This window comes from Polypterus senegalus, chromosome 14, assembly GCF_016835505.1.
Source record: "Polypterus senegalus isolate Bchr_013 chromosome 14, ASM1683550v1, whole genome shotgun sequence".
Lineage (NCBI taxonomy): Eukaryota > Metazoa > Chordata > Cladistia > Polypteriformes > Polypteridae > Polypterus > Polypterus senegalus.
In genome coordinates this window covers 7,330,827-7,356,528 of record NC_053167.1, presented here as the reverse complement: position 1 = coordinate 7,356,528, position 25,702 = coordinate 7,330,827, and positions in this window count along the sequence as shown.

The window sequence follows — 25,702 nt, the reverse complement described above, 5'->3', positions numbered from 1 at the left end:
GCTGAGTCACTCAGTGCATTTAAATGTTCCTTAATAACCTGATTATTCACAGACACCTGTTTTCTAAAATTCCAAGTAGACCCTTATCCCAGTTAGAGAAACAAGGTCATTGGTCTTTAAGAAATGTGAGGTAGGTTTCCTCACAAAAAACCAGGTTATGTGGCCATGTAACCCTTTAACTGGATTACAGTTAAGGATTTGCACACTTTCTGCAGTTGCAGGTATAAGAATCAACAAAGATGAATTCCTGTGGCAAATGATAAGGCAATCACATTATTCCATCAATCCATCTTAATATTTCAGGAATTAATAAATATATGTTGATAAATTGAACTTACTGTACAAAGTTCAGCAGCATGGTCTTGAGAGCAGGAGGGTAAAGGGTAAAAAGTGACATGCGTTACATAGACCAGTTAATTTTTAAAATAGTTTTAAATGCAATACTTAGTTTATTAAAGTAAAAATGCTTGCATTATTATTATCCCAGCACCACTGGGTATATAGCAAGAAGCATTTGTACTGGTTTGCCAAGCAGAAACGAACGTGCTGCCTGCAATCCGATAACGCAAACTGTAGAAGATTAGCCCGGTTACAGACAGACACACAGACCAACAATGTCCAGAACACACACGTTTATTATTGTTTGCCACAGCACAATGAACAAACCCCAATAAAGCTCAGTCCTTTCTTCTTTTCTCCAACTGCTCTGTCTTCTTCCTCCCGACTCCGGCTCATCTCATGCAATGAGGCGACCTCCTTTATACTGCACCCAGAAGTGCTTCAGGTGTCTCCCGATTGACATCCGGCAGCACTTCCGGGTGTGGTAGAAGTGCTGCATGCCCAGACTCTGGAGATGTCCAGGCACCCCCTGGTGGTGGCCATGGATGCCCGCCGGGTTGAGCTTCTAAGCTCCAATTCTGTGGCCCCAATGTAAACAAGGGGGCTGCCCTTTTGTGTCCCAAGGGAGGTACTGCTGGTAATATGTCAATTTCCCCGGTCTTCTTTTCAAAAGGGCGTCCCATCCTGACAAGATACCCAGCCGTCCATCACAAAACCTATAAATAAAGTGTCAGTTTAGTTTTAGTCCATCTTTTTGATATAGATACAGTCATATGAAAAAGTCTGGGAACCCCTCTCAGCCTGCATAATAATTTACTCTACTTTAAACAAAAAAGATAACAGTGGTATGTCTTACATTTCCTAGGAATCCGAGTACTGGGGTGTTTTCCGAATAAAGATTTTTAGTGTAACAGTATTTAGTTGTATGAAATTAAATCAGATGTGAAAAACTGGCTGTGCAAACATTTGCGTACCCTTGTAATTTTGCTGATTTAAATGCATGTAACTGCTTAATACTGATTACTTGCAATAGCAAATTGGTTGGATTAGCTCGTTAAGCCTTGAACTTCATAGACAGGTGTGTCCAATCATGAGAAAAGGTATTTAAGGTGGTCAATTGCGAGTTGTGCTTGCATTTGACTATCCTCTGAAGAGTGACAGCATGGGATCCTCAAAGCAACTCTCAAAAGATCTGAAAACAAAGATTGTTCAGTATCATGGTTTAGGGGAAGGCTACAAAAAGCTTCCTCAGAGGTTTAAACGGTCAGTTTCAACTGTAAGGGATGGAATCAGGAAATGGAAGGCCACAGGCACAGTTGCTCTTAAACCCAGCAGGTCTGGCAGGCCAAGAAAAATACAGGAGCAGCATATGCACAGGATTGTGAGAATGGTTACAGAAAACTCACAGATCATCTCTAAAGACATGCAAGAACATCTTGCTGCAGATGGTGTATCTGTACATCGTTCTACAATTCAGCGCAATTTGCACAAAGAACATCTGTATGGCAGGGTGATGAGAAAGAAGCGCTTTCTGCACTCACGCCACAAAACAGAGTCACTTGTTGTATGGAAATGCTCATTTAGACAAGCCAGATTCATTTTGGAACAAAGTGCTTTGGACTGATGAGACAAAAATTGAGTTATTTGGTCATAACAAAAAGTGCTTTGAAAAAGAACACCTGCTACCTACTGTCAAGTTTGGTGGAGGTTCCATCATGCTGTGGGGCTGTGTGGCTAGTGCAGGGAATGGGGCCCTTGTTAAAGTTGAGGGTTGGATGAATTCCACTCAATATCAACAAATTCTTCACAATAATGTTCAAGCATCAGTCACAAAGTTGAAGTTACGCACTGGTTGGATATTCCAATAAGACAATAACCCAAAACACAGTTCAAAATCTGCAAAGTCATTCATGCAGAGGGAAAAGTACAATGTTCTGGAATGGCCGTCACAGTCCCCTGACTTGAATATCATTGAAAATCTATGGGATGATTTGAAGTAGGCTGTCCATGCTCGGCAGCCATCAAGTTTAACTGAACTGGAGAGATTTTGTTTGGAAGTATGGTCAAAAATACCTCCATCCAGAATCCAGACACCCAAAGGCTATAGGAGGCGTCTAGAGGTTGTTATATTTGCAGAAGGAGGCTCAACTAAGTACTGATGTAATATCTCTGTTGGGGTGCCCACATTTATGAACCTGTGTAATTTTGTTATAATGCATATTGCATATTTTCTGTTAAACCAATAAACTTAATGTCACTGCTGAAATATGACTGTCTCCATAAGGCATGTCATATATTAAAAGGAAGTTGCTAGTTTGAAAGCTCAGCCAATGATAAACAAAAATCCAAAGAATTAAGAGGGGTTCCCAAACTTTGAAACAGTGCTATCGGGTGAAATCATCGGAGGCTCAGGTTGAGAAATATTATTAACTGCACAACACAATTTGTTGACACATTTGTTCATAAAACCCAAGAAATCTATCACAGTTGTCGTGCTTGTTTTCAGATTCACAGTAGCTGTTGATGACATTTAGCTGTTTTTTTGGGCAGATTAATGACGTTGGAGCGTTTTACCAAAGAATCACATCAGAAGATCACTTGTGAAGGTAAACATACTGACAGTTACAGTGTTTATATCAATCAGAACAACTTTCCTCCATTATGGGCAATTTAAGTGAGCTCATCCTTTTAAGACTAGAATAAATCACATTTGGACAGGTTAGCTTTCTCAGAAAGACTTACCCATTTTACAGTGATCAATCTTTTTAGTGTTGATTGTTGTCAGAAAGTCTTTCCCAGTTTAAAGAAGGAGACTATCATATACTGTAAGGCTCAGCTGTTAATTTGTTAGCAAAACTCACTGTTCAGAATGAGTGACTTCTTTATTGCAAAATTGTGTTAATCTTTAGATAGACATACAGACAGAAATGAAAGGAGCTGCATGATAGATAGATAGATAGATAGATAGATAGATAGATAGATAGATAGATAGATAGATAGAGCACTATATGATAGATAGATAGATAGATAGACAGAGCACTATATGATAGATAGATAGATAGATAGATAGATAGATAGATAGATAGATAGATAGATAGATAGATAGATAGATAGATAGATAGATCCAATGGGAAATGTATTTACTTCATTGTACTTTTGTTTTCTAGAGGAGGTCTACCAAAGAAAATACAGTCAAATTTAAAAGGGTACCTCTCTATTTGCTGTTGATAGCGTTTTGAACAGGCCTTTACTCACCAGGCTTTCGGTGGATATTGTTGAACCAGTGCCTGTGTTAACAATTCGCTCCAAAACTGGACCAGATTCAATGCTGGTGATTGCACTCTGAGTACAACTTCAAAGCCACAACAGTGAGAAAAACAAGTATTATGACACAAATAATTTTATACTTTAATATTTAATCAGTGTACAATCCAAATCATGCTCTGTTGGGAAAACCTTGTTGGAATTTGGCATAATAAATGTAGTTGGATCAGTTAGGACACTCTCTCTTTCTCTTTCTTTTTCTAGGAGAAAGTAGGGTGAAATGACACCTTTTATTGGCTAATGAAATAGATTACAAATGCAAGCTTTCGAGGCAGCTAAGGCCCCTTTATCAGGCAAGGTGGTGGTGCTACAGCATGTCTGACACCTGGATGTTGTGAGGTTCTCAAGTGTCAGGATATGGTAGCACTTTTTAATACTTCTTTTTATAAATAACATGCTACCATGGCTGTCCATTTGTCTGTCCAGGATTTTTAACCGTTTGAACTATTGCCCTTTAATTTGGTACACATATATTACATGACGTCTACTATGCGCTTTTGGGGAGATGATTGACCTCCAAGGTTATTCCTCTTTTTATTTTTATTTCATTTTATTGCAGTATCAGCTCTCAACAGCGCACAGCAGGGTGGCCATGTGGTGCATGTGTACGGGCGCCATTCTCATCCCTACCACCTTCGACGTCACTACCCCTACCGCTTCATATCTTACATCATTCTTGAGGCAGATTGAACAATTAAGTGAAAAATTAAGAAAAATGTACCAAGTAATTGCAACACAAACTCTGACTTAATCAGTTTTAATGCCGAAGATGCTGACAAAAGAAGAGAAGAAGCGGGTCGCTAGGGTGGAGAAAAGAAGAGCTGCTCAGAAAGCAACAAGCGAATCAACCTCTAAGCAAACAAATGCTAAACGTACAGAGAAAGAGGATGAAAGCAAGGAATGCTCAAGTCAAGTGTATTCACTTCATGTTATCATGCAGTGCGCCATTACTGGTTTTAAGATAATGTGATTTTGGTACAATAAAGCAATCAGTGCTTAATTAGGAGCTATGTGTCCTTTTGCTGGAAATTTCCTGAAATGAAAAACATCCTTAACATTTTGCCAAGCAGACCCCAAGAAATATTTTTCTCAAAGACTAATCCAAGACTCTTTAACTTAAAAAAATTATATATACATATTGTGAAAGAGTTGCATTCCATAAACAGGTCTTGTATACAGCTTGTTAAATGCACAGACTATAATGACGTATTGAATATTGAATAACCTATTTCTATTAGGATTTACTACTACAATAGGTTTTTCTCAGTCTGTTAAAACATTTATTCATGCAGCTTTCAGTTAATTTAAAATGCTGCTGCGAGAATCATTATAAGAACTAGAAAATACAAACACATAACTCCTGTTGTCTTGGCTCTCAGTTAAGTTTAGGGTAGATTTAACATATTTTGACAGATAGGGAGCGCTGTCGTCCCCTTGAACCCTCAGATCAGATGCCAGACACTAGATAAAAGTCCTAAATGTTGACTTTTTATTATAAATACGTGCACAAAGCACCCTCCACTCCACAATACTCATATAAATTAATACAATAACAATAATCAATAATCCTCCTCTCCCAGACACATTGTTCCCTTCCTCCCAACTCAGCTCGTCCATCTGGGATCTCTCACAGTCTTTTATAGTCCTTGACCTGGAAGTGTTTCACTCTCTCTGTCCATGTGACTGGCAACACTTCCGGGTGAGATAAAAACTCCTTTTCTTCAACCCAGAAGTACGTCATTTCTTCTGTCCATGTGACTGGGACGTACTTCTGGGCTGTAGAGAAAATAGTCCTTGATCCTCCCTGCAGCGCCCTCTGGCGGCCCCCATGGTATCCAGCAGGGCTGTGAATAAACACTCTATTGTCCATGATTCCCTGCTGACATTCGGAGCACCTCCATGCCACAGGGAGGGCTCCATCTGGTGGCCTGGGAGTATTGACCAGGATGAATGGCCGGCCATATATCACAATATAAAACCATAAATGGCCAAGGTCTTGCTTACTTTTCTGAGCTTATCATTAGTTACAGTACAAACCTGAGCACGCAAATTAAGATCTCAACATCCCTGGGCTGCTTATGATTCGAAGGATTAATAAAATAACAGTAGTAGGACAAGATTTTAGTTACAGGACCCCAAAGCTGGGGAATGATTTGCCTGTTACTATAAGAGGTGCCTGTAACATAAGTTTAATATGTCACTGTCCTCTGTACAAATATTTTATAAATCTAATTTTCTTTCTACTCACATGCACAGCTAATACAAAGCCAGATTTACCACAGGGGCTCATCATTTAGAACTGCTAGGCAAGCATTAGAAGACAAGACAGGAACAACTGCGAAATGGGCAGTCAGACTGATGACCTATACTATTTGTGTGTCAAACTCAGCATGAAATTGTATCGTCTTTGCCTTGTTCGCGAAGTGGGGGCCTGCACATAAAGAAAGAGTATAAAGCCTTGCAACATTGCCCGGCACACTTTTGAAGCCGACGGACAGATGGGAGATAACGTCATCCAATCTGGAAAATCCTTCCAATGCAGCAATGAAAATGGGAGACTCTATACATCCGGCCCCCACTCCCAAAGGCTTCCTTCGTCTGTTATGCCACATAATTCTTTATTAAAGAAAGCTAAGTTATTTCTCCTATGTGATTTCTTACCACCGTATCACTAAGAGAGGGGTATCACCTTTTTATATTATTTCTGTATAGTTCTGGGTTATGTAACACACCACAATTAAAAAAGAACTCATTAAAATAAGGGAGCTAGCGCCCCCTGCTGGAAACAGTGCCCCTTCAGTCTCAGCTTTTTAATTCAAGGCTAAAGACTCACCATTTCAGTTTGCCATTCTAGACTGATTTGAGCTGCTGATTAACTGTGCATACTGCCTCTCTGTTTGTTAGTCATTTATGTAAAATTGTAAGCATTACAATAATTAAAAAATATTACTAACCCTTCTCTATTCTGTTTCTCTTTTTGGTATCTTCTGGTGCCACTGCTATACAGCAAAGCCATTTTCCAGCCCATGGAAACATATCAGAGATGCTGGAATTCTTGGAATCAATGGATGGAAACATTATGCCATCAGACTGGGTAGCCCAACACAGACTCTTCTGTAGAATGCTCAGGAGAGAGTGGGCAGTCAGTTGGCCGAGGTCTTCAGAACTGTAATTGAGCCTAATTTTGTCTATTATAACTGACCGTGAAATCCACAAGAGGTTTATTTTCTGCAGTGATGCTGCTGACTGGAGTTTTAGTTGTCCATAGCACAGCAATTCATTAAGGAACAGATACTGGTGAGCTCCATTTACGTTAATCAGTTTCAAACTACTTTGTTTTCCAGTCTTTTTGTGTACTCATTATGTAAAAAAGATAATTTGTATTTGTACTGGCCTCTAAACGTGTTACAAAATTTGGAAGAATTTACACTATAAAACTGTTCCCATTCGCAATGGCTCCAGAAGCCCAACTTTACTAACCTTAAAATATCCATGAAGCTCCCTTAACAGACATGAAACTGGAATTCAAAGCCAATCACTGTCTTTTTCTTGGAGTAATGAATTTTAAAGACTTTCCAGCCGCTGTCAAGTTGTTTTTTTTTCAGTAAAGGCCACACTTTTCATCAGACAAGTGAACAATAATCTGGAAACTGGATGGTCCGATTGATTACGTTTCTTATCATTTCATGCTGGTGTGGAAGAAATAATCTCTTTGTAATCACAGTAATGCGAACGGAAGAATCATGGTGGCCTGCAAAAGTGCAAGGCGCCCAAGGAGCTCCAACACATGCTGAGGAGCGGCTAACCGCGTCCTCCCCACAGCGTAACCTGATTGTGCCGCTCTCCAGTTGCTGCACAAAATCTAAATCTTACTCCTCATGAAGTTTAATTTGTAGTAATTTCCTACCCGTCCCTAGTAAATCTGCTCTCGTTCGCTGCCCAGCTGTGAGAACATTCGATAAAAATGCCATTCAGCGGAGATGTGATTTCATTTCAGGGTCCACGTTGACTGCTTATTGATGGCATTAATAAGAAGCTGCGGGGGATCCCGCTGAGGAAGTTGTTCCACTTTATTGAGTTTATTGACCCCTGCACGTGCTTCATCGTCTGGCCTGATTAAAAAGCGGGTGATTTAAAGATTGTTTCCTTTTAGTCCGTCGATAAGGGCCATGCACAATTGTGTTTGGTGTGTCTAGCGGCCCTCAGAATGTGGTGATCAGCCCTAACTGAAGTGAGCACTGGCATAAAACACACTAACCCTTCTCACCAACCCAGCAATTTGGTACCAACTGGCAAGGTAAGCGCCAGTGGCAGATGGCATCCCAAATTCACTGAGCACAGAAGAAATAATCAACCATCCTACAAATGGAAAGAAATCTGACTTGGGTGGACTTGAAGAGGAATTAAGCAATGAGGAACCAGCACTTTTAACATTGGCGGGTTTCTTGTGTATACATTTTACCCCTCTTTTGCCACACTTCATTTAAGGATGCTGGTGGTACTTTTGGGAGTCCTTGACATTGCCCGATCAAAGCAAACAAGATTAGTTTAACTTTCGGAATTAGCAATATATACCTAGTATTGGTAAATGGTAGGTGTTAGTGGTGGCCTCTTTATTTGCCCTTCTGATACAGCGCAGCATACAGAACTGTAGAAGTGAAAAAAGAAGCTCTTACTTCCACATGGCATACAAAATGAAGAGCTGGTCAGGAATAAAGAGATGTGTGCTCAAACCTCAGAGGCTTCAACTTGTTATGGCTAATTTCGAAAGTTCACATGTATTTACAGTAAGTAGCATGTTGCCTACATGGCCTATAACCGACAGTGTGTTTGTTTCAGTGATGGAATTTATATAAACTGTGAACGGTACCCGGGCACAGACAGGCGGACATGTTGTTATGACACCACCACACGTTTATTTACAAACTATTTACAATATATCGGTCACCAAGACCCCAAACAATGGTCACAAAGACCCAGTCACGTGCACAAACCCCAAACTCCCAATGTCCTGGCCACAATGCCTTTCTTGGGCGCCTCCACTCTCCACTGCTTCGTCCTCCTTCCACCCGACTCCAGCTCTGAATGACGGGAGACGGCCCCTTTATGGGGGACCCGGATGAGCCCCAGGTGTTCCCGGCAATCTTCTGAGTGTCGGTTGTCCTCCCGGCTGCTCCCCGGGCACCGTCCTAAGTCTTCCCCCCAGCACTTCCTGGTGTGGCAGGAGTGCTGGGGAAACAAATCCCAAGGCATTGGGGCGCCTCCTGGCGGTGGCCACGGGCCCCTACAGGGAAGAGCTTCCAAGCCCTTGACCCGTGGCTCCCAAAACAACCCGGAAGGCACCCCACGTGATCAGGCGGGCTCTGACCCTCTTCCGGTCCCTCCTGGCGTCCCGGCCGGGTCATAGCCCCTGGCATCCCTGACAGTGCCCCACAGCCAGCGAAGACCACTCGTGGGTAAGAGCACCCGTCCCGCGAGGGCAGCAGAGCTCCGAAACGGGTCCCACTCGAGGATAGCCGGGGTCCGGCCCCGCACTCCCAGCAGGGACAGGGGCGGAGACACAATCCCGACACCAACCCATGGTGCATCCCTGTGCCTCGCACAGGTTGTGCTCCCCCCTTTTACCGGCACCCCGGGGCCTCCTCGGTAGGCACCCCCTCCGGGACCTCCACGCCCCTTTGTTCTGAGCCACTCGTTCCCCCGTTGGCTCCTCCAGCTGCGAGCGCACCTGCGCACCGACAGAGAGATCCTTCTGCAGACGGCCCGACATCAGAGGGCTGTTCCGCCACGAAGGGGCTCCTTCAACTCGCCCGGGGTCCGTCCCTACAAAAGAGAACACAGGGGCAGAACCGCTGCCAAAGCACCCAGCTCGTGCCGCGACGGGCAGCGTTCCCCCTCAACCGCACCCGGCACTTGCCTGATCGGCACCCTCTCCGCGGCTTCCGTGTCCCTCTCGATGATGGAATCGTCGGCACCGCCCGCTCTCTCTCCGCCCGGCCTCAGGGATTCCCTCTGCTCTCCCAGAGGGCAGCCAGCCGCACGCGTGCACCCAGCAACGCGTCCCACCTTATTGGAGGAATCGGCACCCAGCCTCTTAATCCTCCCTTTACTTTCGGACGCCTTGACGATATGCGGCTCCGTATTAATCAACTCGAGCCCCTTTCCCGTCTGCGTCCGTAACATATCGGAGGAATCGGCACCCAGCCCCTTATTCCTCCCTTCACTCTGGGACGCCATGACGGTTTGAGACTCCTTATGGAATAAAAGGCGCCTCTGTCCCGCCTGCGTCCCTATAGTGCGGCGCGAAGACCGCAGCCACTCGGGCGGCGGGCGCTAGGACCCGGGGCACTTAGCAGCCCGTGTCCATTCCGCGTCCTCTCGGACTCCCCCCTCGCCCAAGCGCATACAGTCCAGGGCGCCGCCCCACCTGTCGGAGGGCTGCTTACTCGGAACTGATCATTGTCATCACAGCCTTTTTCAGCAGCCCCTCCCATATGCTTTACGGAGTCGGCTGTACTCACCGTCTCCGCTGTACCTCTCCGGCTGGAGATTCCAGCGTCGCGCCGTCCGCTGTCGAAAGAACGTTTCAGCGCCGCGAGCGCCTTCCTCTCCAGTACCAGCACCTCAGCCCGGAGGGCACATAGCACCTGTAATACACGCTGCCCGGCGGGCTGAAGGGACGCCTCCAGCTCCGCCAAAGCAGTCGGCAAAGACAGGAAGTTAACCGACGCTGAGCCTACCTGACTGTCGGCCTCCGACGCCGGCCACTTCCTGTGGGCCTTCTCCTCCGGCCCAATCGGGTCTCCCCCCTGCCCGTGATGGACATTCCCTGGTCCCGCCTCTCTACAGTCATCGGCGGGCACACAAGACACACCGTCCAATCGCGTGCCTGTCAGGGGAGGGACTTCGTCCGCGCCATCTTGGCTCCCTTTCTGCGGCGGCGCGTTTGCCGGCAGCCTTGCTGTTGCCAGCGCCTCTCGAGCTGCAGCGTCTCCTCCTTCGCAGCCCTCGCGGCTGCCGCTGTGCTGCCGGAGCCCGCAAACCAGCATGCGCCCGCCACTGACGCGGATCCTGGAGGTCCCTGCCTGGAAAACAAAACACGCCCGGCCCCCAAGGGCCGGGCTGCCGATAGGCAGGGAACTCACCTCCCAGGTCCCGCCATACCGAGGAAACGCCCTCGGCGTGGCCTCTTCGGACGCCATGCCGCCCCGGCGCCTCCAGCAACGGGCGCTCGTGGAGACCGCTGCACTCTTCCAATGCACGCCCGCCCGCTTCAGGGAATATCCTGCGGACCCCTGGCGGTCCGTGGGGTTCCTTTACCGCGGGGCTGTGTGCACGCAGCACCCGCGGTACGTGGGTGGGGTCCCCTGCTGCACCGGGCCGTCCACAACAATATTTTTATGAACAGGTCTCCGCCTTGAAACAGGCGGAGCATCCTGCCGACTACGCCAGATGTGAACGGTACCCGGGCACAGACAGGCGGACATGTTGTTATGACACCACCACACGTTTATTTACAAACTATTTACAATATATCGGTCACCAAGACCCCAAACAATGGTCACAAAGACCCAGTCACCAAACCCCAAACTCCCAATGTCCTGGCCACAATGCCTTTCTTGGGCGCCTCCACTACTGCTTCGTCCTCCTTCCACCCGACTCCAGCCTGAATGACGGAGCGGCCCCTATGGGGACCCGGATGAGCCCCAGGTTTCCCGGCAATCTTCTGTTGTCGGTACCGCCCTAAGTCTTCCCCAGCACTTCCTGGTGTGGCAGGAGTGCTGCTAAGGCATTGGGGCGCCTCCTGGCGGTGGCCACGGGCCCCTTCAGGGAAGATCTTTCAAGTCCTTGACCCGTGGTTCCCAAAACAATCCGGAAGGCGCACCCCACGTGATTCTGACCCTCTTCCGTCCCTCCTGCATTGGCATCCCTGACAAAACACACGTATTGCAGGAAATGCATGCTATAATAATAATCACGAATAGCAGAACCAGATGATAGTATAGCCTCAGCTATTTTTTTTGTTTTTATTGATGCTAATATTTGAATTTTGCATTGTTAATGTAGCAACTCAACCTGTGAAAAAAGGGGGAGATGAGACTCCGGCTGAGGGATAGATAGATAGATAGATAGATAGATAGATAGATAGATAGATAGATAGATAGATAGATAGATAGATAGATAGATAGATAGATAGTGTTACAATAAAGATCACATTGCGAAAGGTTTGTGGCAGCCACCTGTATAATTGTTATTAAAACGTTCTTAATAATCTGATCCATGTTCACACTATTCAGTCAAAAACAGAACTAACTCAATATTAACAAGATGGCGGCTTCAAAGGCCATTACAGGAAGTCATGTCATCCGGACCGGAACTGGAAACGACGTCGTTGGCTGCCCCAGAGCCGAGTGGGATTTCCCTAGAATGGTCTGTAATAGATCGAGAGGGAGAATTAGTGCACTTCGCCACCCCCTGGTCTGACGTGGAATTACATGTATTCAAGCCCTTTAGTTGCCTCCTAAACACACGTGTGACAATAGATAGATAGATATATCGATAGATAGATAGATAGATAGATGTTAAAGGCACTATATAATAGATAGATAGATAGATAGATAGATAGATAGATAGATAGATAGATAGATAGATAGATAGATAGATAGATAGATAGACACACACTATCTATCTATCTATCTGTCTGTCTATTTGTGGTAAGGAAAACACACTAGAAAAACATAAAAGGATGAAAATGAAAAAGAAACGCCTCATTGTCAGTGTGTCAGAGAGAGGATGTGCAGCATTTCTCATTATGGCACTCACTTTTGGTTTAATTCTCTCCTTTGCTATGACTTTCATGGGCCACAGAGTGAAGTGATGTTACCAGCCCAGAACACCACAGCGTAGTAAATCACACTGCCATCACAGAGTTGTAGAAGATGTGAAGGATGTCACTTCCCAGATTAAAGGAACACAGTCTCCTAAGGAAGAAGAGTCTGTTCTGCCATTAATGGTACAGTTCTTATGTGTTATGAGACCAGTCCACCCTGTCGTTAATGTAGACCCCTAAGTACTTGTAGGAGTGACCCACCTTTGAATAGTGGCTGGACACGGAGGCTGTTTGGTGTGGTGAAAGTCAATAACCAGTTCTTTGGTTTTGCTGACATTAAGTTGTAGAAAATTCTCTTAGCAGCAAGCCTGCTCTGCCCTTTCTTTTATGCTGTTGTTCCTCTGTGTTATGAGGTCAATCCAGCCTGCCATTAATGTGGACCCTCAAGTACTTGCTGGAGTGCACCAGTGGATTCAGTCTGAATAGTATGTACACATAGCTTGTACTTGGATATTTACCAAAACTGTGATAGTTTTTAATTATATTTTGATATCAATTTTTGGTGATACTGCACACTCCTGCCAGTCATGAAGCTTAGAAAATGTGCACCACTCAATGGAACTGGAAATCCATAGTGTAAACAGATGTCTGTTATTAATTTTGCTGAGCTTCTCCTTTAGTAGAACTTTATTTCCACTTGGTTCCAGCCTGATTATTTTCATCCTTATGTGCAAATGTACGACTATATTTTACAATAGCTGTCACTGGTGACCTGCCCAAGGTTGGTTTCAGCCTTATGCCTGATGATGACTGGTTTAGCTGTAGCCACATCTACTATTAAACTAGAAAAAGTAGGATCAATAATGGATGGATGGATATCTCCTAGGCTCCTGTCATTGGCTGTTTCTTATACTATAAATATAAAGTAAAAAATGATGGAGCCACATTTTGTTGCTGAAAGCTGGCCAGAAGTGTCCGTCGTCCTGTAAATGTAACCACTGAGCTACAAGATCTCCATATTGATGCATCTGAGCCATTTTGTATCCTGTAACAAGCTTCTCACTCCTTGCTTGACCTATTTTTTCAGCAGGGCTGTTGGGGCCAGTCCTTTAAGAGTTTTAGTCAAGAGCTCTGTGGAAGTCGAGGAGGGTCCTTCAAACTTCCCTCTTGCTTGAACTCTGCTGCTTGAGTTCTGTTTATCAGTATGTTGACCGCTGTAGAGAGGAATTAGCAAGTCCAAGTTAACAAGCAGGCTTCAGCCTCTCCCATAGACTTAACAATATTCAATAACAAGTGAGCGACAACTTTGACATTTAACTCCTGCCTTTAAATATTTAAAGAGGTTTTCATTTGCTGTTCTTGTGCCTTCTTGACGCTTACGTGCTGATTGTAATGTGCATCAACAAATAACCAAAAGATCCAAGAAAATTTCACTTTGCTTCTCTCAACGGGGTTCCCAGTGTTGCAGCATCTGCCTAATTTGCAGAGCACCACTTCTGTCTGTTGTAATAAGCTTCTAATTTGCTCTCATCTAATTAAAAAAAACAAACATATACACACAAAGTGGATTTGTTGCATGTATGAATGTAACGCTGCCACAGACCCTTTCCACTTAATAAAATACAAGCAAATGAAAATGGCTCTTTGGGTGTCTGCTCGCTTTCTACACTTTGCACCCTTCCACAAGCTGTGATGATTGTGCAGAAAGGAGCAGTCATAAATGGGCTTTAATTAGGGATGTGTCATGGGGAGTAAGAAAAGCAAGTTGAAGTCAAATTGTGTAAAGTGAGAATTAAACAAAACCTAAACACGAGACAATAATCAGTGGAAAAAGCAGTAACAGGAGAATGAAGATGTTGAAACGAGATTAATTCATTAAAGCAAAATGAGAGACGAGAACTGAAGTCACATAAGAAAATAGATTCAAAGCCAGGAGATCAAACTAATATAAGAGGTAGCATTAAAGGGTTTTTGTAGGTATCTGCAAACTAGGATGATTTGGACAGATAGCCTTTAAACCGTTGGAGAAGAGAAGTTAGTAACACACATCTCAGATCACTGAGCTTTGCTATCTTTGTTTTTCCAGCTTGGTTCTACGAAATTTACACATGACGTAACGTTTATGACTGGCATCACTGCTATAATTACTGAGTGTCTACAGAACCAGATCAACCATTTATTCTTATTATAGCTCTGCTTTTTACACAAAAAAGGAAGAGTACCCCTTCAACTCCACCACAGTATAATGCTGGAGATCTTTACAGGTGCTGGTGTATCCAGTTCAGAGCGTAGCTAATACTTTTTGGGAACAGTAGAGAAGGGAATAGAAATATGGTCTTCAGAGTTGTGATAAGGGAAATCCGAAGGAAGGAGGTATTGTTGAGATGAACAACCACGGTGTGTTATCGTGTGATTACACCGTACACTTGTCAAGTTTGTCATTGGATTAGTCTACTCCCGCACCCTAATAAAAACACACACATACAGTGCATCCGGAAAGTATTCACAGCGCATCACTTTTTCCACATTTTGTTATGTTACAGCCTTATTCCAAAATGGATTCAATTCATTTTTGTCCTCAGAATTCTACACACAACACCCCATAATGACTATGTGAATGAAGTTTACTTGAGGTTTCTGCAAATTTTTTAAAAATAAAAAAATTGAGAAAGCACATGTACATAAGTATTCACAGCCTTTGCCATGAACCTCAAAATTGAGCTGCGGTACATCCTCTTTCCCCTGATCATCCTTGAGATGTTTCTGCAGCTTCATTGGAGTCCACCTGTGGTAAATTCAGTTGATTGGACATGATTTGGAAAGGCACACACCTGTCTATAGAAGGTCCCACAGTTGACAGTTCATGTCAGAGCACAAACCAAGCATGAAGTCAAAGGAATTGTCTGTAGACCTCTGAGACAGGATTGTCTCGAGGCACAAATCTGAGGAAGGTTACAGAAACATTTATGCTGCTTTGAAGGTCCCAATGAGCACAGTGGCCTTCATCATCCATAAGAGGAAGAAGTTTGAAACCACCAGGACTCTTCCTAGAGCTGGCCGGCCATCTAAACTGAGCGATCAGGGGAGAAGGGCCTTAGTCAGGGAGGTGACCAAGAACCCGATGGTCACTGTGTCAGAGCTCCAGAGGTCCTCTGTGGAGAGAGGTGAACCTTCCAGAAGGACAACCATCTCTGCAGCAATCCACCAATAAGGCCTGTATGGTAGAGTGGCCAGACGAAAGCCACTCCTTTGTAACAGGCACATGGAAGCCCACCTGGAGTTTGCCAAAAGGCACCTGAAGGACTCTCAGACCATGAGAAACAAAATTCTCTGGTCTGATGAGACAAAGATTGAACTCTTTGGTGTGAATGCCAGGCGTCACGTTTGGAGGAAACCAGGCACTGCTCATCACCAGGCCAATACCATCCCTAGAGTGAAGCATGGTGGTGGCAGCATCATGCTGTGGGGATGTTTTTCAGCGGCAAGAACTGGGAGACTAGTCAGGATAAAGGAAAACATGACTGCAGCACTGTACAGAGACATCCTGGATGAAAACCTGGTCCAGAGCGCTCTTGACCTCGGACTGGGATGACGGTTCATCTTTCAGCAGGACAACGACCCTAAGCACACAGCCAAGATATCAAAGGAATGGCTTCAGGACAACTCTGTGAATGTCCTTGAGTGGCTCAGCCAGAACCCAGACTTGAATCCGATTGAATATCTCTGGAGAGATCTTAAAATGGCTGTGCACTGACGCTTCCCATCCAACCTGATGGAGCTTGAGAGGTGCTGCAAAGAGGAATGGGCGAAACTGGCCAAGGATAGGTGTGCCAAGCTTGTGGCATCATATTCAAAAAGACTTGAGGCTGTAATTGCTGACAAAGGTGCATTGACAAAGTATTTAGCAAAGGCCGTGAATACTTATGTACATGTGATTTCTCAGTTTTTTTATTTTTAATAAATTTGCAAAAACCTCAAGTAAAATTTTTTCACATTGTCATTATGGGGTGTTGTGCGTAGAATTCTGAGGAAAAAAATGAATTTAATCCATTTTGGAATAAGGCTGTAGCATAACAAAATGTGGAAAAAGTGATGAGCTGTGAAAACTTTCCGGATGCACTGTACATAGATATACACTCAGACCCTAACCACAACAGTGTCCTATGGATGACACACACACAGCTGGTCAACTTATAGTGCTTTAAACCACACAAGTGCTATAAGAATAACACAACATGTCTCTTGTCAAAGAGATGTACTGTATTTATTATCTGCACAAACAACATACAATGTTTATATATATCTCAGACCTAAATACTAGGAATATATCTAAAAATACAAAGGCTCAACATCTTTGGTTATATGCCATTTATCAACCAAAGATGTCTTACTTTACGTACTGCTCCCTACAATTGGGTACAGCTCTGACTCTCATCTATACTAATAAAAGGCAAAGCCCTCACTCACTCACTCACTCACTCACTCATCACTAATTCTCCAACTTCCCGTTTAGGTAGAAGGCTGAAATTTGGCAGGCTTATTCCTTACAGCTTACTTACAAAAGTTAAGCAGGTTTCATTAGAAAATTTTACACGTAACGGTCGACAACGTCCGCCATGTTGAACTTTCTTATTTATGGCCCCATCTTCACAAAATTTTGTAGGCGGCTTCCCTGCGCTAACCGAAACCGATGTACATACTTATTTCGATGGTATGATGCCACTGTCGGCCGCCATATTGAACTTTCCAATGTCATTAATTCTCCAACTTCCCGTGTAGGTTAGAAGGCTGACCCCATCTTCACAAAATTTGGTAGGCGGCTTCCCTGCGCTAACCGAAACCAATGTACGTACTTATTTCGGTGGTATGACGCCACTGTCAGCCGCCATATTGAACTTTCCAATGTCACTAATTCTCCAACTTCCCATGTTGGTAGAAGGCTGAAATTTGACAGGCACATTCCTTACACTTACTTACAAAAGTTAAGCAGGTTTCATTTAGAAATTCTATGCGTAACGGTCATAACGGTCGACAACGTCCGTCATGTTGAAATTTCTTATTTATGGCCCCATCTTCACGAAATTTGGTAGGCGGCTTCCCTCCGCTAACTGAAATTAATGTACATACTTACTTCGGTGGTATGATGCCTCCCACGTTGTTGGCTGCCTGCCTATATAAGGCCGTCCGTCACTCCAGTCTCTACATTACCCATTACCTTCTTTGCTATGCCACGGGATTCACGTCTCCCTGCTGATAACTACAACCTTTTAATTTTATCCACGGCTTCTCCGCTGTTTTATTGTTCATTTATTACGATTATAGTTATTCTGTAGGTATTTTAGACTTACTTTGCATTGTTCAGGTACCCATTTCCTTTATCATTCCAACCGTACCCCCATTAACATGTCTATCGAGGTGATCGCCATCGATTAAAGAACTGTCACTTACCGAGTTGTTTCTATGCCCTGAGATGGCACCTACCTTTTCCATTCTCTTTGTTACATATTGCACGGCCATATCAGGCTCACTCTTGATATCCGGAGGAACATTGTGTCTTATGAATTGAATGACTGGGACAGGTTCAAGGTGTGGACTGATGATGGTACAGGAGATAATTATACTACACAGGAGCACTATAAGAGTGAAATGCTTAAGCCCTTCACCTATGGATCTGCATGTGAGTTGATGGCTGCCGCTGAATTGTTCGGTTGTCGCTTTCAAGTGTACCGAAATGGCCAAATATTTTACACCTTTCGACAACCGCCAATGCTTCTTAAACATCTTAGATTCACAGGTGACGATTTCAGTAGTGGACACTTTGATGTTTATGAATGTTTAAACTCTCAAAAGCTGGATGTGAAGTTATCGATGAAACCGGTTGTATACTTACAACGCTTGACAGATGCTGAATGTCTCTTCAACACAAGTTCTACAAATACTGTCGTAATTGAAACAAACCATGAAACTCAAACCGATTATGACAGCAGTAATCCAAGCTGTGAGATTTGAAACAAGATTACTTTTCACATGGCCAACTGTACGTTGCATGCTCAAGAGTAAGCTCAGCGCACATCTTGGTCATATTACAATCGGAGTGCCGAACTCACAATGTGGTATACAAAGAGATCCTTAACAAATAATTATTGGTATATTTTCCCTCAGTTTAAAAAGGTTTAATTTTCTTCTTAATAAAAATTTTAAGGCAGTACTTCGCCACTGCAAAGCGCGGGTATTTTGCTATCCTTAATAAACCTCACAGCACAGAAAATATGGTAAACCTCATAAAAACTACTGTATTACTTTAATCACTCTGCATATAAAGATAAAGTATAGAAAGATAAAAACAAGTTAATATTTATTAAAAAATATAAATAACAGAAAATAAGGTCGATAGTAAAGTCTGGATAACTAGTCCTATAAAGCTTACTGAAATTAATTAGTGATGTCAATGATGAATTGGTGGCATTGATTTAGCAATCGATGTACATGAAATTCCATTAACTAATAATTGGATGAAAACTGGTCACACGTGTCTTTGTTTTCTCTTCTGACGTTGCTCTTCTGTCGTCGCCGTTTTTCTTCTGACGTTTCAGACGAGGCATATTTATTATAAAATTTCATGCTGGGGGTTTCACAACATATGATTGTTGCATGCACCTGATTGGCTGGCTGTAAATATGATGGATGAATTTTGCTCAAAATAATACATTTTTCCCAAATAATAAAGTTTTTTTTTTTAAGTTGCCTGAGGTATTGGCATGTCTTCCTTTCCCAGGCTGTAAACCAATTTAGCAAAATGTTATGAACAACTGTTATAAAAGTAAGGTATAAGGGAAGAGGATGCTTTTGATGTTACAGTATAATGCCTATACAAGTGTCCTGCATATGAATTCATCTTGTTGGGATTGAGCAAAATATAATGAAAATATATAGAATAATTTGCAGATTTTATACACCATAACAAATGGTAAAAGACATAACTATGTGACACCTCGTGTAGTGGGAAAGATGGCACCAGACTACACGAGGTGTCACATTTTGGTGGTAGCAGTGGGATCGATCAGGAGTAGACAGTATTTTTATTTTTGGAGCACAGTCAAAGACAATTTTCTAAGAAGCTATATGGAGTCAGCACCCCAGATAGTCCTAAGTGGGTACTGGGAATCACTGAGGATGCCTGCGTGGTAGAGATGCTCTTACAGCAGTTCATTACTATCCAGGAGGACAAGGATCAATGGATGGAGCAGTGCCTCAAGAGGAAGTGATGTCATTTGGACCAGAAGTGACATCCTCAATGGTGCTGGACCCTGAAATGACGTCTTTGGGACCGGAAGTGACATCTTCAATGGCACCCGAACCAAAAGTGATATCATAAATGATGCCGGAACCTAATAGGATTTCCCGTGGATGGTCTGCAAAGGATTGAGAGAGAGAGAGTTAGTGCAGCTCGTAACCCCCTGGTCTGGTGTATTACTACTATTATTCAGGCCCTCTAGCTGCATCCCATTCACGTGTGTGACAAAGTACATCAAAATATGAGTGACACATCATTGAGAAGTGCAATGAAATGAAATTTTCTGTTCACTTAATTGTCCTGCTGCCTGGAAATGTCAAAATGCTACACCAAAAAAGTCTTCGTAGGGTTCCATAGATGGTTGGAACTTATAACTTTAAAGAAATTTTCACACCTAGTTTGTGTTTTATAAATCCCAGTTATTGCATAAGAAATGGCTTATGCATGTCTCTGGGTATGAGTGCGTTTTACACATAAGGCCCCAAATGTGCAACCTTTCTGGATCTGAGTATACAGGTGTTGATATGTTTCTTAGCTGGGATGGCTCACCCATGTGAACCAATCCAAATGTTTAATGAAGTAATCTGGTTGTTCAGTGATCCTTTGAATTGAAAGAGTCTTTAAACTCTGACCAAGCCCTGGCTGCTTTCTAGCTGCCTTCTGTCCTTCTGAGCATCTCCAGGTCACCTCTATTGCATTCTGTTAGCCTGAGACTGTGCTGCCTCCTGCTGGCCAGGAGATAATTTAACCTTCCAAGCACTCCATGGCCTCACTTACTCACATTCTCTCAAGTATCCATCCTCTTTTTGTGACTTGGGGAAGTGTGGCTTACTTCCACTGAGATCACATCTCACTCTACTGTAGCTCCTAGGCAACTCTGTTACTGCGCTTCAGGACATTCATGGCATTTAGAGGACTTACCTCCTTTCATCTCTATTGGTCCATATATTATCACTCCCACTATATTCTTCATTTTCTCTGCTAAAGCCTGCCAACCTCTGTCCCTGCCACTCTTTTCTACCTGTAAATGTCTCCTCCATTAAGCCACATGGGTTGGGTCTTGTACCAAGTGCAAGATTATTCTGTTCTTGTAAAGGACCTTGGTAAGGCACTATATAAAATTAGTTCAGCTTGTTATGTCTTCTGGACATCAATGGGCACATCTTTTAGGTATTATCGGGAGATCTCACTCTGAACACAGCACTGGACTTACATCATCACGTCAGCCACCATCATTGTCTTTGATGCTTTCCTGGGCAGTTGGAACTATGTATTGATGGAAACTGCAACTAGCCAAGGCCCGCCGTAAGTTTACTTTATTTAGCTTCACATATCCCTCTGTTTCTTCATTCAGGAGTTGTAACTTGTTTATGGTTGTCACCCAGCCTTCAGCCTTAAACGTGTGCTTGGAGAGTTACAACATGTCTGTTTGACTTTCTCTGCCGGTTGAAGATTCAGCATTTGGTGATGCATGAAACACCTCAAGCTGGTGCAGTATAAAGATTGTTAGAAATTCTTTTGGCTTATAGAAGAATAAAACAGGTTTGGGTCGGAAGGGCTGCCAAGCAGACATCATAGTCTCTAGTGTCCAAAAAAATTGAATCCTCCATCCAAGCATCAAATACGTTTCTCCTTCTGTTTACACCACACTTGGCACAGTCTGACCCAAATTGTACTGAAAGTAAATTGCTGCAGAGCATCTGGCTCCGGGGAGATAATCTGAAGGCTTTTTCATTTCTTTTGGAGGCTGCTGTGGGACTTCTTATTGCAGGATACTGGCAAGATTCCCATCACAATGAGAGAGTTGAGATTCTCCTGCTTGCTGGTCTGTAAAGGGGCTGCTTGAGTCTAGGAGACACAACAACCCTGTCCTTTGGGGTCATTTTCAGATTTTTCAATATTTAATTAAGTGCACAGAGAAACCCTCCTGTGATATCCAATGAAGAGATTAAAACATTTCATATGCTTCCATTTCAGAGAGAGTAATGGCATGGAAATGAGTGTTTTATTCATTTGTTGTCTGCCATAGTCTTTCTGAAAAGAATAAACTTTTATAATAGGTTTGTATTTTCCAGCCCTGCAGGGGTACGGATTGCATCAAATACAAGATAAAAATCGTTTTCTCCAAACCAACGGTTGACTGCTGGCCTTTTGTTTGCTGCCAGCACTTGGCTCAGACCGCAAACATTATTAACATCACAAATCAATCTGCTGATGCGCTTGTGTGAACCACCTGAATTAAGGATTAACCAGTGCCTATGAGCGAGTGCACATGCTGTAAAAGAGAAAATGGCAGGCTCCAGACTCATGGAGGGTGCTGCTCCTCTGGGTTCTAGTTTTGGAGCGAGTCCAGTTCTACCCAAAGAGCCAGCATGCCCATTTTAGAGAGGAGGCTACTTCTGAGGATCTCCTTCAGATTTCAAGGATTAACCAGGTAATCAATCTCTGAGTTTGTTTTGCCATTTTTTTTTTGTTTTTTTTGCACTTTTCCATTGGCATCGGAAAGTATGCAGACTCCTTCACTTTTGTATTTACATTTATAAATAAGAATTACTTACAAACGCTTTGAAATCACTTCATTCTTTTTCTGTCCAGTATCTCCTGACGATATACTGTTTGACACGTCTTGATGTCTAGTTATGCAAGACGTTAAGTATTTTGGTGTTCCTCTCTATTTTTGACCCTCTAGACCTGTAACACCCTCATTACATTTACAGCACTTTTGGATCATATTTTGTGCAGGTGATAACACCTTTATGATAAAGAATAAATCAATGGGTGACTTCAGTAAAAATGATCAGAAGGTCTGAAGGTGTGCATACCACTAATTTAGGGGTTAAAACTGCTCCTTTTACAAACTTCAGAAAAATGAAGATTCGTACTACAGACATGTGGTGTGTTGTTTTAGGCTATTTCAAGGTTCACAAATATGATATTTACTTTACTGGTGGTCCTGTCCCTCTAAGAGTCACTCCTAGAGGGTTATAAATGACACATTTCAAACATATGCTTGTGTTGTATCATTTTAGACTATTTCATGGTCAGTGATTATGAATATGATATTACCATATATACTTGTGGATAAGTCAGGACTTGATTTTACTGTATAGTTTCTGATATTTTATAATGTCGGTTGTATAAGTCGAATGCAGAAAACTCACGCTATTGGTCCAAGAGAATATGATATGCTAACGCCCACCTGAGAGAGTAACCACGGAGTACACTGCCATTTTTTCTATTTGGGTGCGGCAATGTGCGCGCCTAACCTCTCTCTATCTCTCTCTATTGTACCAGAACTACTCCAAAGTGACGTTTGCACTGTTTTGTGTTTTTTGTATCTCACACCCTCATACACCTTTATTGTAAGAGCATCCCTTATCTACGATGGATCGTTCGATCAGAAGAAAATATGAAGCTGGTTTTAAATTAAACGACGCTGAAGCGGTGAAAGAAATTGGTAAGTGTGCTGCTGCAACAAAATTCGATGCATCTGAGAAACTCATGCGAGATTGGTGTAAAAATGTAAGTGTCGCATTTTTGAATGAGCATATAAGTCGGGTCTGATTTTATGATCGATTTTTCGGGTTTCAAGACCTGACTTGTACGTGAGTATATACGCCACTTTCATTTTTGATCCTTTACTAGGGTTGTAGTCCTCCATGGCCCTCTATCAGATGGTGAAAAATGACAACTTTCTATTACAGTCAAGAATATTTACACTTTAAACATTTACATTGAAGCACACATTTTAATTTTTCAAATATTTGACGTAACTATTCTTGTTTAATGGCTGCATGTATAGTATTTCATGAAGTAAATCATAATATTGCTTATAAATAACCTGAATTGGGGGGCCTAAGCTTTGTGAACACCAGAGGGTACTCCAGCTCCCCAGACACCCAACACACATGGGCATGGACACAAGTTAAAAGCCCAAAGAGTCTTTATTTGTGGGAAAACTCTTCCTTTCAAGCATTTCTCACCACCACAGCCACAAGTACAATTAGAACTGTATAGCACACAGTAACTCTTTGTCTTGCTCTGTCTTCCAATGCCTCCTCCATTCCTCCACACAAGTTTTGTCAACCCTCCAACTGACTCTGACTCATACTTGTGAGGCAGGCAGCTCCTTTCATCGTCAGCCCGGGAATACTTCTGGTCTTCCACACAAAGCACTTCCGGGTCGAGATGGAAATCCCATGAAGTAGGGCTCCACAGTTCCTGCACATTTCCCCCTCACAGCACTCACAGAACTCAGCAGGGCTTAGTTGAGGAACTCCATGTCAAATGATGTAACCCAGGGGTGCTGCCATCTAATACTCTGGAGGAGATAATGCCCTGTGCACACTCTCTTCCCAGGTCCTTCCATTCCGAGGATGTCTCAGCTCAGCCAGGCCATCCCTCACAGCTCTTTCTGACTTTTTTGCTTGGCAGGCATTTTTATCCAAAACAACTTGCAAAAGAGTTCAACAAATGGTTATGTTGCAGCCATTTGATAAAATTATTTAAATTCATTTGGTCTATTATCAAACAGCATTCATTACAAAAACCAACAAAGCAAAATCATGATTTTAGGAATTTACTAAACGCAAAGAAAAGGAAATGTCACATTGACACAAGTATTCAGACCCTTTGCTGTGACACTTAAGGGTGCAGTGGTGACTCTTTGTTCTCATGCCGTTTTATTGCTGTTAAATATAAAAAGATTTACTTATTTACTTTTTTCAAGGCTGTGTTTGGTCCATCTCTGATGGACAACTTTTTAATAACTTCAAGGTGTCTTCCAGAAATGTGTCCAGCTTTGTGTCCATCCCTGGTAGAAAATTTTTGTTCTTTTTTGGTTACCTGTTAATTGGTATATTATGTAAGGTGCTGATCCTCTGTTTTGTCTCATGGTGAGTGATACCTAGTTCAAGATGTCCATCCTTACATCCATTTCTAGAGGAATATGTGTGTGTTCTGCCCCACATTCATGTACATTCAGTACAGGCTGCTTCTTAATAAGTGTCTTATATAAGGTGCTAGCCTTCCATTGTCACCAATGCAGATTGAGGCCTTCTTCAAGATGTCAACCTTTCATCGGTTTCAGCCTTGGTGCTCCACAAACTAAGAGAAAAGAAGTTCTGGCAAATGGAAGGATGACCATAAGACATGCTAACAGTAAGCCAGGGGAGTCTTTCAGTTTGCTCAATGATATTAAACCAAAAGGTGCCTTTAGCAAAAATGAACAGAAAGAAATGAATTTGTACATGCCACATCAATCAACCCCAGGGGTTCAGCCCCTAATAGGATACGAAGGTCAAAATTACTCCTTTTCACAAAACTTTGAAAAAATCTATAATATAGACGTGTGGAGTGTCGGTTTATGCTATTTTTGACGTTGCTGATCATGAATGTAATATTTTTAGTTCTTTACTGGTGGTCCGAGCCCTCTATGGACCTCTGCCAGAGAGTGAACAATGACAAATTTCTATTACAATAGAGAAAATTCTTAATGATTTTTTTTTTGCTTTGTGAATTTCTGTCATATTTTAAATTGAGTACTTTTTTGGTTATGCTAGCTTTATAGCTCTTCACTTGTTATGATCAACGTTTGTAACCAGTCATTAAAAAACAGTCCCTATACTGATGCTATCTGATTATGTTAACCTCCTTTGTAGGTCACTTTGGATAAAAGCATCTGGGAAACAGATAAATGTAAATGTAAAACTTCAGCCAAAACCTTAATAGTGGAATCAGTCCAAAACGCTAGTAACAAAACAACGTCTAAAGACAGTTTACAAAAAGCCTGAACTGTGGTATAGCGGGTCTACAGCTTAACAATAGGATGCTAATTTTAAATAAATAATCACACCACAAGAAGGTTCAGGTGCCAGTTGGGCACGAATGTGTTTGAGTGCGGTGGGTGACATAAC